The following is a 17,603-nucleotide window of genomic DNA, read 5'->3' on the forward strand; positions in this document are numbered from 1 at the left end:
TTTTTCCTGTGGTCATGTATGGATGTGAGAGTTGGACTGTGAAGAAGGCTGAGCACCGAAGAACTGATGCTTTTGAACTGTGGTGTTGGAGAAGACTCTTGAGAGTCCCTTGGACTGCAAGGAGATCCAACCAGTCCATTCTGAAGGAGATCAGCCCTGGGGTTTCTTTGGAAGGAATGATGCTACAGCTGAAACTCCAGTACTTTGGCCACCTCATGCGAAGAGTTGATTCATTGGAAAAGACTCTGATGCTGGGAGGGATTGGGGGCAGGAGGAGAAGGGGACAACAGAGGATGAGATGGCTGGATGGCATCACTGACTCGATGGACGTGAGTCTGAGTGAACTCCGAGAGTTGGTGATGGACAGGGAGGCCTGGCATGCTGCTGAAACTCCAGTACTTTGGCCACCTCATGCGAAGAGTTGATTCATGGGGTCACAAAGAGTCGGACACAACTGAGCAACTGAACTGAACTGAATAATTCTCTATTGTTATCCTCATGTTATCAAGTTTTAAGACTTATAGTTATACAAACCAAGAGTATATGTGGGCAGCTCACTTCCTCTACAAACAGTAACATAATAATTTCTCCTTATACTTTAGCTAAGCAAAAAAGAGCATTTGCTACTTCAGAACTCAACTTGCCCAGGATAATTGTAAACCAAGAAAGACCTGGAGAGATAGGGAAGAGAGATACTCTATCAAGAATAAAGGAAAAGCAATCAAAGTAGTGGAAAATGATGACTAGCGAAAAAGAAAAGAAACAAAATTTATCTTCTTCTTCTAAATCCAAGTGGGTTGATTCTTCCTGGTAAATTTTTAAGAGGACTTAAAGCACCCAGGATAAATCTTGCAGTAACCATAATCCTCAGACATTTCCAGGATGATGGAATTATAAAAATTTCCCCCTTTTTGCTGGAGGATTTGGATAAATTGTAACCTTTTAACTATGTATCCAATGATGGTGGTTCAGTGAGTAGAATTCCTGTCACTGCTAATTAGAAAATGTGATAAAGTTATTATAGATTATTATCAAATTATTCCTTTAATGTTCCCATTATCGGGGTTGCCCATAATTGCAGTAAATTTCTTTACTTACAGGATTAAACCTGGAAGGAATCTTGGGAATTTTCCAGTTCAATTCACTGAATTGCAGATGGCTTAAGTGACTTGGAGAGGCATAAGTGACTTTTCTAAGGATTAACAGCTTTTTAATTTTATAGAATTTAGAATTAGGTTTTCAAATATTATATTTCACATTCTCTTTGGAAAATTATGTTTTTATTTTCTCAGCTTTATCCTCGTGTTTAAAACAGCCATAGTAGACATACCATCTTAAATTCTGAAGTATTTAATTTAGTTTTGCAGTATATGTAAGTGCTGCAGAACTTTAGAACATATATAGATCTATTTATTTACCTACCTACCCATTTCCTGGACACCTGGTTAGGCATTTTCCCTTGTAGTTAGGTGTGGCCATGTGGCTGAGTGTGGGCCAATGGAATGTAGGCAGGAATGATATTCTTTCCAAATTTAGCCCATAAAACTTGCCTAGTATGATCTATTTTCTTTCCTTATCAGCTACCTAGAGAGGAAGACTCCCAGGATGTGGATGAAGATGGAGCTACAGGATGGAAGGAGTACAGGTTCTCCTGTTGCTGACTGGAGGACAATCAGCCAGGAACACCCACATTGGACTGTATTGTAAGTGAGAAATCAACGTTTATTAAGTTACTAGAATTTTGGAGGTTTTAAAAAAATAATTTAATGTATGTATTTATTTTATTTTTGGGCTGTGCTGGGTCTTCATTGCTGCATGGGCTTTTCTCTAGTTGCAGCGAGCAGGGGCTGCTCTAGTTGCGGTGTGCCAGCTTATCATTGTGGTGGCTTCTCTTGTTGAGGGGCACAGGCTCTAGGGTGCATGGGCTGAGTGGATGTGTCACCCAGGCTCAACAGTTGTGGTGCATGGACTTAGCTGCTCCGTGGCATGTGGGATCTTCCCGGACCAGGGATTGAACTCATGTCTCCTGCTTTGGCAGGTGGATTCTTTACCATGGATCCACCAGGGACGCCCTGGAGTTGTTTGTTGTAGTAGTTAGTCTACCTTAATACACAAACACTATTCAAGGAAAATTGGAATCTCTCTCATAATCCATTTTTTTTCTACTAAGTCTTATGTATTATAAAAAAAAGTAAAGAAAAAAGATATTTTAAGATGAAATAACTTCTCATTTAGCAGTGTGATAAATGTTTCTATATATCTTATGCTTTAATTTTCCTAAAGTCCATATAAGTAAGTGGATTCATCCTAGTGGATAAATATTATGATTGTATTGTTTTATCTTCAGTTGACACTATTAGATTCAAAGGAACCAATGCTATATTTGAAAGCTATAAATGATTGAGAGGGAACCTTTAGTCCTTAGTGGTTAATATGGCTCTTTGTTAATATTAATAATGATGAAATTTGGAATGACACCTAGTATTTTCTAGAACACAGAAAAATAAAATTGTTAAGCAATATTTTTCAAACTTTATCCTTTTTAAATATATATGAATTTAATTCGAAAGACTTCAACTTTTTTGAAATTTAGATTTAATCTAAAGAGTAGATTCTCTTAAGGAGCAGAATATCTTGCCTTGAGACTTACCTATAAACTGCTTCATAGTGTCATTTAGAAACTAGCCAGGATTGAGATTTTTATGCTAATTTTATTAATATGATATGTCAGAATAAAATATATAATAGTTTGCCCTGCCCTGATAATCAACATTTTAATGCGGAAATATTGCCTTGGATTTATGAGAGTTCTTTTATTAAGCAACCTTCATTGTAAGTTGTGTATTTTTCTAGTATAAAGGAATATTTGGCAGCTTTTCCATTACATTTATTAGCTCAGTGATATGAACATTGTAAATATCTTCATACAGTTTAAATATAAGTATTTAAAGTTTTATTTGTGTTTTCTGGAAATTACCAAATATTGTATGAACAGGTTACTTGTACCAAGGAAAGCACATTTTTATATAGCAGTTTTGAATTCTCTACTTTGCAACCTGTCTTGTTTAAAACAGTCACAAGAACTACCATTTTAAATTATGAAATATTTCCTTAGTTTTGCAGTGTATGTGAGTGTTGTAGGATTTTAGAACATATAACTATATACGTATATGTATCCACATATTGTGTGTGTAAATGTATTCCACTGTTTACTGTCCAGTCTGGTTAGGGTTAAGGTTTTGATTATATATATGCCTCCATTAGCTGAATAACTTCAGCACTTAGTGGCTAAAATTTACCCTGTATTTGTTTTTAATCATTTATATTTCATAGTAAAATTTTATTTCCATGCCTCTTCAGCATGAAGCAAAAGAGATGGAAGGGATGTAAGATATTATTTTAAGATCATTCAACTTTATAACCAAGGAAACTGAGGCTCTTGTTAGTTCTGGTGACTCACTTGCAGTCACAAAATTAGAGATGGAAGTAAGACAAGAACACAACTCTCTGAAACCAGTGCTTTCTCTTACACTGAGAGAATTGTTATCTTTGTAAGTAGATTATTTCCTAGAATTATAAGACCAAGTATTGCTTTCATTTCCTTTTTTCATGACTGTCTTATTCCTGTCATCAAAGACAAGGATAATTTGACTCTGATGCTAACAAAGAAATAAATGGACCGCACTAAGACTAAACCAGGTCAAGTTCCTCTTCACAACAATGGTCCTAACAGAGTATTCATCCTTCACTCCTACTGGCCACAGTAAGAGTGTTTTGTCTACAGGCTGCTGATTAGATTTAGGATATGCTATCAATTAGCATGCCTTTCTCAAAGAGAAACATTTACAGAAACTAAATGAAAGGCTTCTTAATGGGGAAGTCAATAATGTGCTTGGGTTGGTCTAACTTATTTAATGGCAAAGCACAAATAATTTGTAAATAGAATACAAAGTATGTTCTTGTACTAAAGACCCTGAATAATTTTCTACGTGCACATTTGAGAAATACCAGCCGATAGAAAGTCAGAGCTACAAGTGTGGGTTTCAGCAGCCTCCAGACTGTTTAGGATGCCACAGAGCTTTTACTCTTGATGACTTAAAATGAATCACCAAAAGGTATCACATGAATACATGGCTGTATTACAGGTAATTATTTCATTACTGGGTATTACTAATGAGCTTTAGCTCCTGTGTTCAGTGGTGGATACCAACATGGTTTGGAACCCTTTTTTGTTGTGTGTTTCATCTCCATGCTTCGTTTCGTTGTGTGAAAGTAGGTATTCCTTTCCCTATTCTATGTATATGGTTTTTTGATTATATTTCTTGACTGGTGTTTCACAGCTGATTAATGGTGATATAGGGACAAGAACTTGGTAACGGGGTTTCCAGGCTTGTACTGCTTTTTACATATATACATATATCGGGCCACTATGAAAGATAACTTTGAGTGGAAAAGTCAAGGACACCTTTGAAAAAAAGGTATATTGTAGAAGAAGTTGAAAGAATCCAAGGATGTTTAACTTGGGGACAAAACATCAGTTATATGAACTGACTCTGCCACCAGAATTCAACCTGCTCTTGGACTCTGCCTATGTGGATTTTTGTTTAATTCATTGATAAATATGGAAAACTCATTTTTATTATTTGAATATGTTCACTGTACCTTGGCTGAGTGCTGTAGATAAATTATTCTGTTTATTTGTTGAGTCAGCACTGGAAAATAAGCATTATCATCCCACTTTACAGATGAGAAAACCTCACTCTTTATCTGTTATAACATGCAGTAGTTCACACGGCTACTTTGTGACAGAGTTGGGATTCAAGCCAGTTGTGTATCAGTCAGAGCCTTGTGTTCTGAGCCATTTATGCCATGTGGGCTCATCAATGAAGTCTGTAGCCCCATTTGGCATTAAGATAGGATTATAAATATGAGAACCCTTAGTAGAAGGGGAAAATGTTTTAGCAGAGCCTTCCAATGAAAAAACTACTTGTCTTGGGAGCTAATAGCTCCATGGCCCTGGAGGACTTAGGAGGGATTTTGATGTTGGAATCCAGTAATAGGGATCACAATATCAAGTAGAGATGTGTCTTTATTGTGCTGGAGTCTAGTACTCAAAGTAGTAGACTTTGGGTAGACTCCTCATCCTGGTAATTTCTTTTCTCCCTCAAGTTTCACCCTTGCCTGGGTACCATACACCTATTCTTTTTCATTCTTATATCTTTAATTTGCCTTTCACTAATCTTTTCTGGGCTGTAGCTCCTCACAGAGGGCCTTATAGTTTAGAAGACACCAGGTTGCAGGAAGATGATTAATATGGGGCAAGTGTTCTTCTATATGGGCTTTCCAGGTGGCTCAGATGGTAAAGAATCTGCCTGCAATACAGTTTTGATCTCTGGGTTGGGAAGATCCCCTGGAGAAGGATATGGCTGCCCACTCCAATATTCTTGCCTGGAGAATTCCATGGACAGAGGAGCCTGGAGGGTTATAGTCCATGGAGTCCTTCTGTATATGACTTCTCATCATCGGGAAATCTCAGGAGGGGGATAATTACATCTGAGAAATGCAACAGACCTGTCACAGTGTATGACATACACATACACAGACACTTTAGAGAATATGTGTATACCCACACACACTCTGTGACCACAGTAACAAAATCCAACTTCCATTGATGTGAAAAGAAATGCAATGCTATCTTCAAGAGCCCTGCCACTGTATTCCAGGTTACCTGTGTCCAGTCAAAAGTTTTCTCTCTGCTTTGTGTCATATGTTAATCTTAAAGCGGGCCAACCTCTACCTGATGAAAGATAAATGAAATGAAGACTTGCCATGTTAGTTATGATGTTTTCCATCCCTTTAGGGTTGGGCTTGAAATAGTTCTCCTAAGGTCTTCTGGAGGTTTTTGTCTCTCACAGGCTGTTGACTCCTAGTTTAGACTGTGCTGTATAAAACAGCACCTGTGCTTTTCTTGGATAAAAATAGATTAGTTTAACAGTTACTTTGTGATCCTGAGAAAAAGTATATCATCCCACACGTTAAAGGCTGACATTTGAAATGCCAAGGTCTCATTATTTGGAAGAGGGGAAATTATGAAAAAGAAAATAATTCCATCAGGAACTGTAGCCCAGGTAGAACAGGCAATCTTCACAAGTTAGTGAGGAAAGTACAATCATAGGAATTCAAGAAAAGAGGAGAATCTATTTTTAATTGCTGTGCAATACCATCAAAAGGATGGCTGAATATAAATAAAAACATTAAAAGCTTTGCATTTTACAGATTATCTCATACCTGGGTGAACATAGCTTAAAAAATTTCATGATTTCATGGAATAGTTATTCCACATTTCCAACTGCTAAAAAAAAACAGTGACCTCAATTTCTCTGCAAGCTTATAAATCAATAACCCATAAAATCTATGGGAAATATAAAAAATAACCATAAACTCTTCTAAAATTGGTTTTGCTCATAGCAATTTTTGATTTTCAGATGCAAACAAAAACAAAGAAGGAATCCACATGTTCACAAATTTGAACTGGAAGGCAAAGCCTCTATGTAAATAAAACAACCTCATGGCCACCTAGCAGAATAGCCACAGGATTTTTGGGAATTAAATAGTTATACCTAAATTTGTTCAAGTGAAAGAAGGCTCAAATTGCCTTAGATCGCTGAAACTCACATCATGCTCAAATGAAGGAAAATGAAAAGAAATTTAGAGGTCACTTTTTTTCTCCCTTAAGAACTGTCGGAAACCCAAAAAGCTTTTTAGGAGAAAAAAAAAAAAAGGAAAAGCTGACTCTGTTTTATCACCTACGGATATTACTGCAAAACATAACCAGCACCATGAAAAAAAAATATAGTATATATATATATATATATAATATATGTATATATTTCTGAAGAAGAGTGCTAAATACATATTTCTCAGGAGTGGCTGAGGATTATTTTCTTGTTTGATATGATGCCACTTGTTTTCATTTTATTTTTAGTTGGACTATAGTTACTTTACAATACGTGTTGGTTTCTGCTATACATCAACACGAATCAGTCATAGGTATATATATGTCTCCTCCCTCTTGAACCTTCCTCCCATCTCCCAGCCCTTCCTACCACCCTTCTAGGTTTTCACAGAGCACAAGGTTTGGGTTCCTTGCGTTTTATCACCTGAACACGCTCGATCTCCTCTGATGCCACTCTTTTCTATGAAGGTTGAACTATCAACTTGCAGATAGATTGGGCTGAGGTACAAGTGTGCAGCCCTCTGGAGGCCACTTTCTGAGGCTATGTCCACCCATTCTTGCATGATCTGGATGCCTGACGTTGTTTTGGCAGGAGACAAAGCTGCTTATTTCTCAGTGAGAACTAGGAGTCCAAAGGCAGGAAAACTACTAAAAGGTGACACTCTGAGTACATTTCACACTGAGGTGAAGTAATTGAGTGTTTGACTCATTTTTTCAAAGAAAGCTTTGGCTTTTGACATGTACATGTGGGATAGAGGAGGGGGGATGGTGTGGGGAGAAAAGAAGGATGGGGCAGGTGAAAAACAACCTCACCTACTTGGCAGTCTTGTCAAATCAATGCCATCATATATATATATATACACATACACACATTTATATAGCACTGATGTGTACTATATATATGTATAGATATGTACTATATATATGTGTGTGTGTATATATATATAGTTCTGATATGTATGCATGAATTTAATATATATATGGTTCAGGTTCCTTCCTCCACCCCTCCCTCCTTCTCTCTCTTCCTTCTTCCTTTACTTTCTTTCTTCCTTCTTAGTCCCTGGGATACTCACAGAACATCAATAGAAAAACTACACAGAACTATATAAACAGAAAATAATGTCACGGTCACTATCTCCTTCATGAGAACACGCAACCTTGGGTCAAATACACGCCTAAATCACATCTTTCATTTACAAGTGAACCTCTTCTGCTGGCATACTACCTCAAATAGCATCAAAGCAAAATGAAACACAGGCAGCGTTTAACAACGCTGGTAACCATAGAAACATATCATTAAAGAATATATAAACAGAAATGAATAATTAGATGAGAAATTCATTTCTACATTTATCTTTTTCCCAAGACCCAGGGAAAGAAGCTCTCTTTTACCTCTCATCTCAATTTGGACATTTCCTCTTTAGCCTGTCATCTAACTGAAAAATACAAGAATTCATGAAATGAGAATTGTCATATTGCCTAGCTTAATGGACAGATCTCTTTGTAGGCAAGTGACTGAAAAATATTGCAGTCCCATTGTGGCCTCGATGTAGCACTGAGTGCAGGAAAGGATCCTGAGGAGGCCACGGAGTCTGCTTTTGGGATAGGAGGGCAGGAAAACCTGATTTACATTGTGAGTAAGGGGCAAGAAGGGGAGAGCAGTTGTTGATCTTTACAAATGGGAAGCACAGTTTGCCTCACTTACTGGAGGCTTCTATTATATATCGTGGAAAGACTGAAGAGGGCAGAAATCTGGGGCTCATGGGTTCTATCAGTTGCATTGTCAGATAGGCAGCATCACTTGTGCAGGGCATCTGCCACTCTACCTTTGCACCTAGGGAAGCCCTACATAAACTTTATTGCAAATTAAGTTGGTCATTAACTTTAAATGTTACTAATGGGATTGGAGACCATCTAGCCCATGGTTGTACAGTAGAATCACCTAGTAGAGGGGCAGTAGGAAAATATGATTTTCAGGGTCTCACCCAGCTCTGGGGAATCTAATACTTCGAATGTTTTCCCAGGTGTCTCTAATGCAGTGGTCACTAGACCAGTGTTAGGTCAATGTTTAACCATTGACCTAACCCAACTTCCTCATCATATAGTAGCAGAAACTAAAAGTCTGGAGTGCTGTGGTAGACATAGTTGCTGGTCTCAATTTCTCCCCTCTCTATAGCAATATCATGGCGCTTCCCTGATCCCGTGGACAGGCTCCCATCCCAGGAGCCTGATGAGCTATAGTCCATGGGTCGCAGAGAGTCAGACACAGCTAAGCACAGCACAGCTATAGCAATATTGTATCAACAGGGTTGTCATGACTTTTCAGTAAGCAGAAGAATCTAGACAAGAATCCTTGTCCTTGGAGGTTTGAAATGTTCTTTTATGGTTTTGCTTTCTCTCTTAGAATCCTGCATTTTGCCATAAGAAAGAAACATCAGGTAGCCATTGGTCTAAGGAGAATGAGACACATGGATCATTCTTAGGCGTCTCTGCAGCTTAGAGCTAAGCATAGTTAAGCCCAGCCTAGATCAGTCAAACTCAAGCTAACCTGCTTATTATTATAAGTCAGAGTTGTAGAGTGATTTGTTACACAGCATTGTTGTAGCAGTAGCTGATTAATACAGAAATGAAGTGACTTATCCAAAGTTGAATCCTAGCATTGGACCTAGAAGTTTTATCTTGTGAGTCTGAGGTTTGACTTGGTTCTACTGCTCTGTATTACCTGCTTCCCTTTTCTTTCCTTCACAGAGTTAAATACAACACATCCTTTGCCTGTGTGAGGTCCTTCTGCTCAGTTTGCATTCCCTATATTCCAGGACATTGTCACCTTTCCTCATCAGAGCTTACCTTTCCTTCCACATCTGTTCCCTCAAGGTTCTTTCTGTTTTCATGTTTCCAAAGAGACTAGGAAAGTCTCAGACTAATTCCCACAATTGTGTCGCCCTTTAGTGAGTTAAACAGTTCCAGATAAAATTTCTGTTTCATATTACTAGGGGATGACTACAGCCTTTATGCCAAATGGTTGGAATTTAAGCATAATATATGGCAATTCATAGGGAAAATATTTTTTTAGGTGAGTGGCTTTGGTGTTTCTCAGATGATATCTAATCCAAATACTGTATACTCTGGGTTATATTCAGAAGTTCCTTGCTCAAATATTTTATAAACTCTCTGCCTGACAGGTCAAATAAATAAATAAACTATAAATATAGGCCGCTTGAGAGAAATGCTCATGTGGTATTTCTATTTTGTTCCTTCTGTGGAAAATTTTTTCACAGGGAAGCACATCTTTGGCAAGAACACATTTTTTTTTCCTTCTCCAGAATATGTAGGTGTTTTGTTAAAGATAATAAAAAATTTTGTGGTTCCTTGACATTACTCTGCCTATAATTTCATGTTGAAGATTTTATTTTTATTCTGAGGTTGAGAAATCATAAGTTTTTATTAGGTGAATGACTAATATTGGGATGATTTTGCAGTATCAAGAAGAAAAAGAACAGGAGTGAAAAAATTACTCCAAGAGATCAGCTTCTGTTCAGGATAAAGGTATCCTACATCATTCTTTGATTAGCCAGAGAAATCCATTAGATTGTTGCTACCCTGATCATTACTTTTGAAAGAAGAAGCTAATAGCTAAAACCTTGGAATTTGCATGAAGACATCTGTGAACACAGAAACCAAGGAGACAAAAGACTCTTGGAAAACTGCAACCTTCTTGAAATATTCTGATGAATCCCAAACTCAACCATAGCACAGAAGTTGTCTGCAATTCTGAACACACACACACACACATATTTGTTGAAATATCATAAACAACTGAATTTTAAAACTGCATAAAAAATAACTATACAAAAATATTCTCTTTTTTGGTCTGAGTTTCATGTCAAACTGTAATGGTACTTTGATGGTATTGTGGAAGACAAATAGTTTAAGAAATGATGTCTAATTTAAGTACTAGGTTTTTTTTTTTGGTAAATATTTTGTGCTAGAATATATACTTTTGAAGACAAGTGATGTCTATTTTGCTCACTGCTGTATATCCAATGCCTAGCACAGTGTTTAACATACAGTCACTGATAAGTACTCGATAAATAGGTGCTCACTGAATAGGAATGACAAATGCTACCCACTAACTTAGGAGGGGTCTGGAGACACTGGAATGGAAAGATTTCAAGCTTGAATGGCTGCAGTGCAGTCTCGGGAGGCACTATATGATACTAACATTTTGGGTGCTATTTTTTGCTTTGAGCACTGGAAGCAGTAAATTTCTCCTGTTAGGCCCAATACCAAAGAGAAATAGGGCTGTTGCAAAGAGAAGGAGCAGTGCAAGAGTCTTATCCTGTGGTCTGTGAACCCCTGAAAGCCATGGAAGTGTTTTAGGGGATCACAGATGGTACACTCTCTTCCTCCAGCACGTGCCTGGGGAAAATCTTTTGTCTCTCAGTGCAGCCAGCTCCCGATCTTGTCCTTTGAAAGGAGACTTATTACACCAAAGAAATATTCCTTTTTGGTGAGCCTTTCTTGGAAACCATTTAGGCCATTGATATCTTTAAGATGGTGCACATTCCAATGCCAAGCACAGCTTGGATTGGATGGGGAGTCTTGGTATTCTCTGCACAGATGGAGGACCCGAGATGTTGGCACTATCTCAGCTTCTGCTGCTTCACTGAGAAAAGATGCTCCACATGTCAGCCTTTTTACATGGGCTTGTGTTAGTGTCAACAGCCCTTCCAGCAGTCCCCAAAGAGGCCTTTCCACTGCTGTGAAAGTCTTCAACTTCCTCAGAGCCAAGAACTCAAATCAGTGCCTTTTCAGTAAACCTTTGTCAAGATACAGGGGCACACCATGAAGTTCTTTCCTGCTAGAGAAGTTTGTTGGCAATCCAGAGAAGAGATTGAGAAGAGATTTGATTTGGTTAATTCTTTTAAAATTTTTAAGAGAAAAGAAAGCCCCTTCTTAGAACAAATTGGATGTGAGAAGCTCATTCCAGGACTATCTTTATAATGGCTCATATCTTTATCACAAAAATGAGGCAAACCTTTTGATTGAAATGTTGAATTTACTATCAGAGATACTACTGAAGAACAGTGGGTTTTTTTTTGTTTTGTTTTGTTTTGTTTTTATCAAGCTGTTATTCTAAATGAGGTGGCTCATTTAGATAGAAATCTGAATTTTCTAATACTGGAGGTGAGATTGACAAAGTCTTGAGTGTTTCTAGGGACGAAAAAATCTATAGAAACTCTGCAGATGGCTTATTTCTTATAAAGGTCACTCTTTGTCTAGATGAAATTAAAATGGAAACAAATTGCTGATGTAGATAACCTTGATAATATGAAGTTAATAAAGATAATCTCATAGAGTTGAGGACAATGATGTAATATGAATTTTGGTATTTCTTGATGCGTGCTCCGTATGAGATACTGTGAGCTACAGGAGCTCGGACTCCATTTGCTATCAGAGATTTCGTGAATCAGGATTTTACCTCTTACTGCCATTAAGAAGAAACACTGACATTGCTGCAATGTCAAATATGATGAATCAGTTTATTCCAAAAAAAAGTGTACAACCTTCTTACAACTGTGAGAAAACCATAATTCCCTGTCATTGATGTTTTAGCAACTATGTGTAGATCAATTTCCAATGCAATGAGATAAAAAGCACATTTTTTTTTCCTGTATATATGTTTCTGAGTATTGTTTCTAGGTGGATTCTTGTCAACTGAATGAGATTCTCAAAGGGGTTTGTGGCTCAAAGAAAGAAAGAATTGAAAAAGAACAGTCAAGGTGGGGAATGAGCTGAGCAGGCAGCTTGCCCCCATTTAGTGGGATTTCTCTGTACTCGTTTCATGTGAGTTCTGAAACAAAATTAGCTGTTACTGCCTTTTCTCACCCTACTTTGCTGAGTGATGCAGACCAGAGTTGGCTCTGTTCCTCACATTGCAGGAGATAAAGCTGCACACAGGATAACTGGTGTGTTTGAGAGCATGGCTGAAAATAAAGGTGAGAAAACAGGAAAGGGAAACAGGAGTGGAAAAGGAACACTTGTTTGTTTTACAGTTGTCGATGCTATTAAATCTAGCTCTGCTTCAGATGCTATTCACTTTAGCCCTGGATCTAACAGGCTTGGGAGACAGACCAGAAGCTACTCTTCAAGATCTTCTTGGAATAATTTTATTACTTTAGGAGCAATATATGAATACATATGTGTCACTACTTTAAAATGGCTGGACTAAGGACTTTCCATTTTGCTAATTAGTTTGGAATTGTGAAGTTGTAAAGTTTGGGGGCGCTTGAGAAGAGGAGACTGATAACAGAAGACGAGTATCAAGTTGTAGAAGAATGAATGCAGGTACAGTGTGACAAGTTAGTTCCAGCCCTCTTCACCTCTGAAGTGATTGTTCAGACACTTAGTCGTGTTTGACTCTTTGCAACTCCATAGATGGCAGCATGCCAGGCTCCCTGTTCTTCATTGTTTCCCGAAGTTTGCTCAAACTCATGTCCCTTGAGTCGGTAATGCTATTCAACCATCTCTTCCTGTTGCCCCTTCTCCTCCTGTCCTCAATCTTTGCCAGCATCAGGGACTTTCCAATTAGTTGGCTCTTCGCATCAGGTGACCAAAGTATTGGAGTTTCAATTCCAGCATCAGTCCATCCAATGAATATTCAGGGTTGATTTCCTTTAGGATTGACTAATTTGATCTCCTTGCTGTCCAAGGGACTCTCAAGAGTGTTCTACATCACTACAATTTGAAAGCATCATTTCTTTGGCATTTAACCTTCTTTATGGTCCAACTCTCACATCTGTACATGACTACTGGAAAAACCATAGCTTTGACTATATGGACCTTTGTTGGCAAAGTGATGTCTCTGCTTTCCACTGCTATCTAGGTTTGTCATAGCTTTTCTTCCAAGGAGCAAGTGTCTTTTAATTTTGTGGCTGCAGTCACCATCTGCAGTGATTTTGGAGCCCAAGAAAATAAAGTCTCTCACCATTTCCACTTTTTCTCCATCTGTTTGCCATGAAGTGATGGAACTGAGAGCCCCATGAACAGTATGAAGAGGTGATACTATTATAGAATAATGGGGGCAAACACTTTTAATGAAAGCAACATATCCCAGTATGAGCTGTCACATAGTGTAGAGCTTTATGCATTTTTTCCTGCTGAGCTGATGATATGAAAAATATTCCTAATACAATTGAAAGCCATTCTTGAACTCACCAAAGCAAAGGTGTGTTCATTTGCATCTGAGAGTTTGTAAGTTGACAGACTGTGAGAGTAAGTTTAGACTTGTTCTTAAGTTTTTACATTCTGAAATTTTCAATTTCCTGTTGAACATCTCTAAAAGAATAACTGACCAGAATGGTAGAGATTTTAAGTGATTGAAAGGCAGATAAATCATAACTTCTTCATTTATGAAATAGTGAAAATAGCCCCCGTCTCTTTGGCCTTAATGGACAGCTACTAACATACATGCAGACATAATTTCTAGTCTGTGATGTTTGGGGCATTCTTATATTGAACACTTTGATTGCCATGGTGCTTTGGGACGGACTTCTCTTTAAAGTTAACATGGACTGCATACTCTCTGGCGGTGTTCCACAAACCCCTTTTGATTTAGAACAGACCAAGGTTTGGGGAAAGATATATACATTTGAATGAGGATCAGGAAGAGACTGGTGAGCAGAAGGAATTATGTAACTATGGAGACACTGGTGTGGAATGCTCATGTTGGATCAGGTTAGAGGGGTTTTGTTTGTGGAACTTATCTGCAGGATGTTTTCTAGTTATGTTATTTTTTTCCTTAAACTTTGTAACTTATATGTTTTTTTATTGATGTATAGTTGTACAATATTTTATAAATTACAAGTGTACAATGTAATGATTCAAAATTTTTAAAGGTTGTACTCTATTTATAGTTATCATAAAATATTTACTGCATTCCCTGTATTGTATATCATTGTATCTTATTTTATACATAGTAGTTTGCATATTTTAATCTCCTTGCCCTATATTTCTCCTCCCTCTTTCCCTGTCTTCACTGGTAACCTTATTTGTTCTCTATATCTGTGAATCTGCTTCTTTTTCATTGTCTTCACTAGTTTGTTGTAATTTTAAGATTCCACATATAAGGGACTTCATATAGTATTTGTCTTTCTCTACCTGACTTACTGCACTTAGCATAATATCCTCCATCCAAGTCCATTCATTGTTGTTGTAAATGACAAAATTTCATTCTTCTTTATGGCTGAGTAGTATTCCATTATATATATGTATATATACACATGCTACATCTTCTTTATCCACTCTATTGATGGACACTTAGGTTGCTTCCATATCTTGATGATTATAAATCATGCCTCTGTGAACATTGGTGTGCATGTGTCTTTTTGAATTGGTGTTTTTGTTTTTGGATATAAATTCAGGAATGGAATTGCTGGATCATATGGTAGTTCTATGTTTAGTTTTTTGAGAAAACTCCATACTATTTTCCACAGGGCCTATACCAATTTATATCCCCACTAACAGTGTGGGAGCTTTCTCTTTCCTCCACATCCTCAGCAACTTTTTTATTTGTGGTCTTTTTGATGATAGCCATTCTAACAGGTGTGAGGTGATAGCTCATTGTGGTTTTGATTTCTCTGATAGTTAGCAATGTTGAGTGTCTTTTCAGGTACCTGTTTTCCATCTGCATGTCCTCTTTGGAAAAATGTCTTTTCAAGTCTTCTGCCCATTTTTAAATCAGGTTGTTTTCGTTTTTGATGTTAAGTTGCGTGAGCTGCTTATGTATTTTGGATATTAACCACTCATTTGTCATATCATCACTAGGTTGTGTGACATCATATTTGAATGTCCCTAAAAATATGAAATTTTAGAGCCTAGATGGGATTTAAGAATAAACCTCAAATCCCTTGTTCTCAGTTCAGTTGCTCAGTCATATCCGACTCTTTGCGACCCCATGGATTGCACCACACCAGGCTTCCCTGTCCATCACCAACTCCAAGAGCTTGCTCAAACTCATGTCCTTTCAGTCGGTGATGCCATCCAACCATCACCTCTTATTTTCTAGCTGAAGTTTGTCTGGAGACTAGCCTGATTTAGGTTAGATGTTGGTGTTAGAACTTGAATTGAGTCAAATCTGACTTCCAGATGAGGGCCATTTTTCAGTATATCAAGTTGCTTCAAATTAAAAGAGAAAAAGAATACAAAGACAAATATGTTTTTTTATTATATTTTATTAATGCAAAATAGTAAAATAATAGCATTTGTTTTATTCCTTTTTTGTATAGCATGTACTTTTTGGTAAGTGGAGATATTTTTTAAAAATTTGAGTTAAGTAAAATAGGGATGTTAGTACTCTTTGAAAGCTGAAGAAGACAGACAAAAATTCATTTATAAAAATTTCAAGCTCTTAACTTATCTTAGGCTATACCAATATTGGATCTATTTTTCCCTTGTTCAGTGTAGAAAAAATAGTGGATGCTCAATCTATGTTTGTTTAATGAATGAATAAATTAATCAAGCATTCATTTGGAACCTAGTAAATGTCAGGTCTGCTGAATATCATCTAACCCTCAAGATTCAACCGTTTTCCCTGCTTTCTTCAAAAACCTCTGAAATCCTTTAATAATAACCCCTTTCTTTTACTATGGGTTTCCCCAGTGGCTCAGATGGTAAAGAATCTGCCTGCAGTGCAAGAGAACTGGGTTCAATCCCTGGATCAGGAAGATCTCCTGGAGAAGGGAATGGCTTCCTACTCCAGTAGTCTTGCCTGGAGAATACCATGGACAGAGGAGCCTGGCGGGCTACAGTCCATAGGATCTCAAAGAGTCAGACATGGCTGAGCAACTAACACTTTCACTTTATTTTAATATAGCTATGTAGTAGATATTATTTGCTTATTTTCCACATCTGGCAATTCTTTACAACTATTTGCTTACATACATACAAGTAACTACGTTTTGCATGGTCTAGATTTCCTTAGGAAAGTCTTGCATTTACATAAAGTCTTAAATTTTACTTTGAAGGTCAATTTACAGGTTTCAAGTATGTTAGGGCTAATTTAAGAATAAATTTATATAAAAATTTTATATAAAATAAAATTTTATTTATTTATTTATTTTTTTTTTCTCTAATTTTATTTTATTTTTAAACTTTACATAATTGTATCAGTTTTGCCAAATATCAAAATGAATCCGCCACAGGTATACATGTGTTCCCCATCCCGAACCCTCCTCCCTCCTCCCTCCCCATACCATCCCTCTGGGCCGTCCCAGTACACCAGCCCCAAGCATCCAGCGTCATGCATCGAACCTGGACTGGCAACTCGTTTCCCACATGATATTTTACATGTTTCATTGCCATTCTCCCAAATCTTCCCACCCTCTCCCTTTCCCACAGAGTCCATAAGACTGTTCAATACATCAGTGTCTCTTTTGCTGTCTCGTACACCGGGTTATTGTTACCATCTTTCTAAATTCCATATATATGCGTTAGTATACTGTATTTATGTTTTTCCTTCTGGCTCACTTCACTCTGCACAATAGGCTCCAGTTTCATCCACCTCATCAGAACTGATTCAAATGTATTCTTTTTAATGGCTGAGTAATACTCCATTGTGTATATGTACCACAGCTTTCTTATCCATTCATCTGCTGATGGACATCTAGGTTGCTTCCATGTCTTGGCTATTATAAACAGTGCTGCGATGAACATTGGGGTACACGTGTCTCTTTCCCTTCTGGTTTCCTCAGTGTGTATGCCCAGCAGTGGGATTGCTGGATCATAAGGCAGTTCTATTTCCAGTTTTTTAAGGAATCTCCACACTGTTCTCCATAGTGGCTGTACTAGTTTGCATTCCCACCAACAG

At 37.5% G+C, this 17,603-nt stretch overlaps 1 protein-coding gene across 1 annotated transcript in view; it reads right to left on the reverse strand.

Annotated features, from left to right (window-relative positions):
• SPATA16 (spermatogenesis associated 16) overlaps positions 1 to 17,603 on the reverse strand; it is a 112,714-nt gene that overhangs the window by 77,032 nt on the left and 18,079 nt on the right. The window lies entirely within an intron of this gene.

The sequence above is a fragment of the Bison bison genome, unplaced genomic scaffold (genome assembly GCF_000754665.1).
Source record: "Bison bison bison isolate TAMUID 2011002044 unplaced genomic scaffold, Bison_UMD1.0 scf7180017864040, whole genome shotgun sequence".
In the NCBI taxonomy this organism is placed as follows: domain Eukaryota; kingdom Metazoa; phylum Chordata; class Mammalia; order Artiodactyla; family Bovidae; genus Bison; species Bison bison.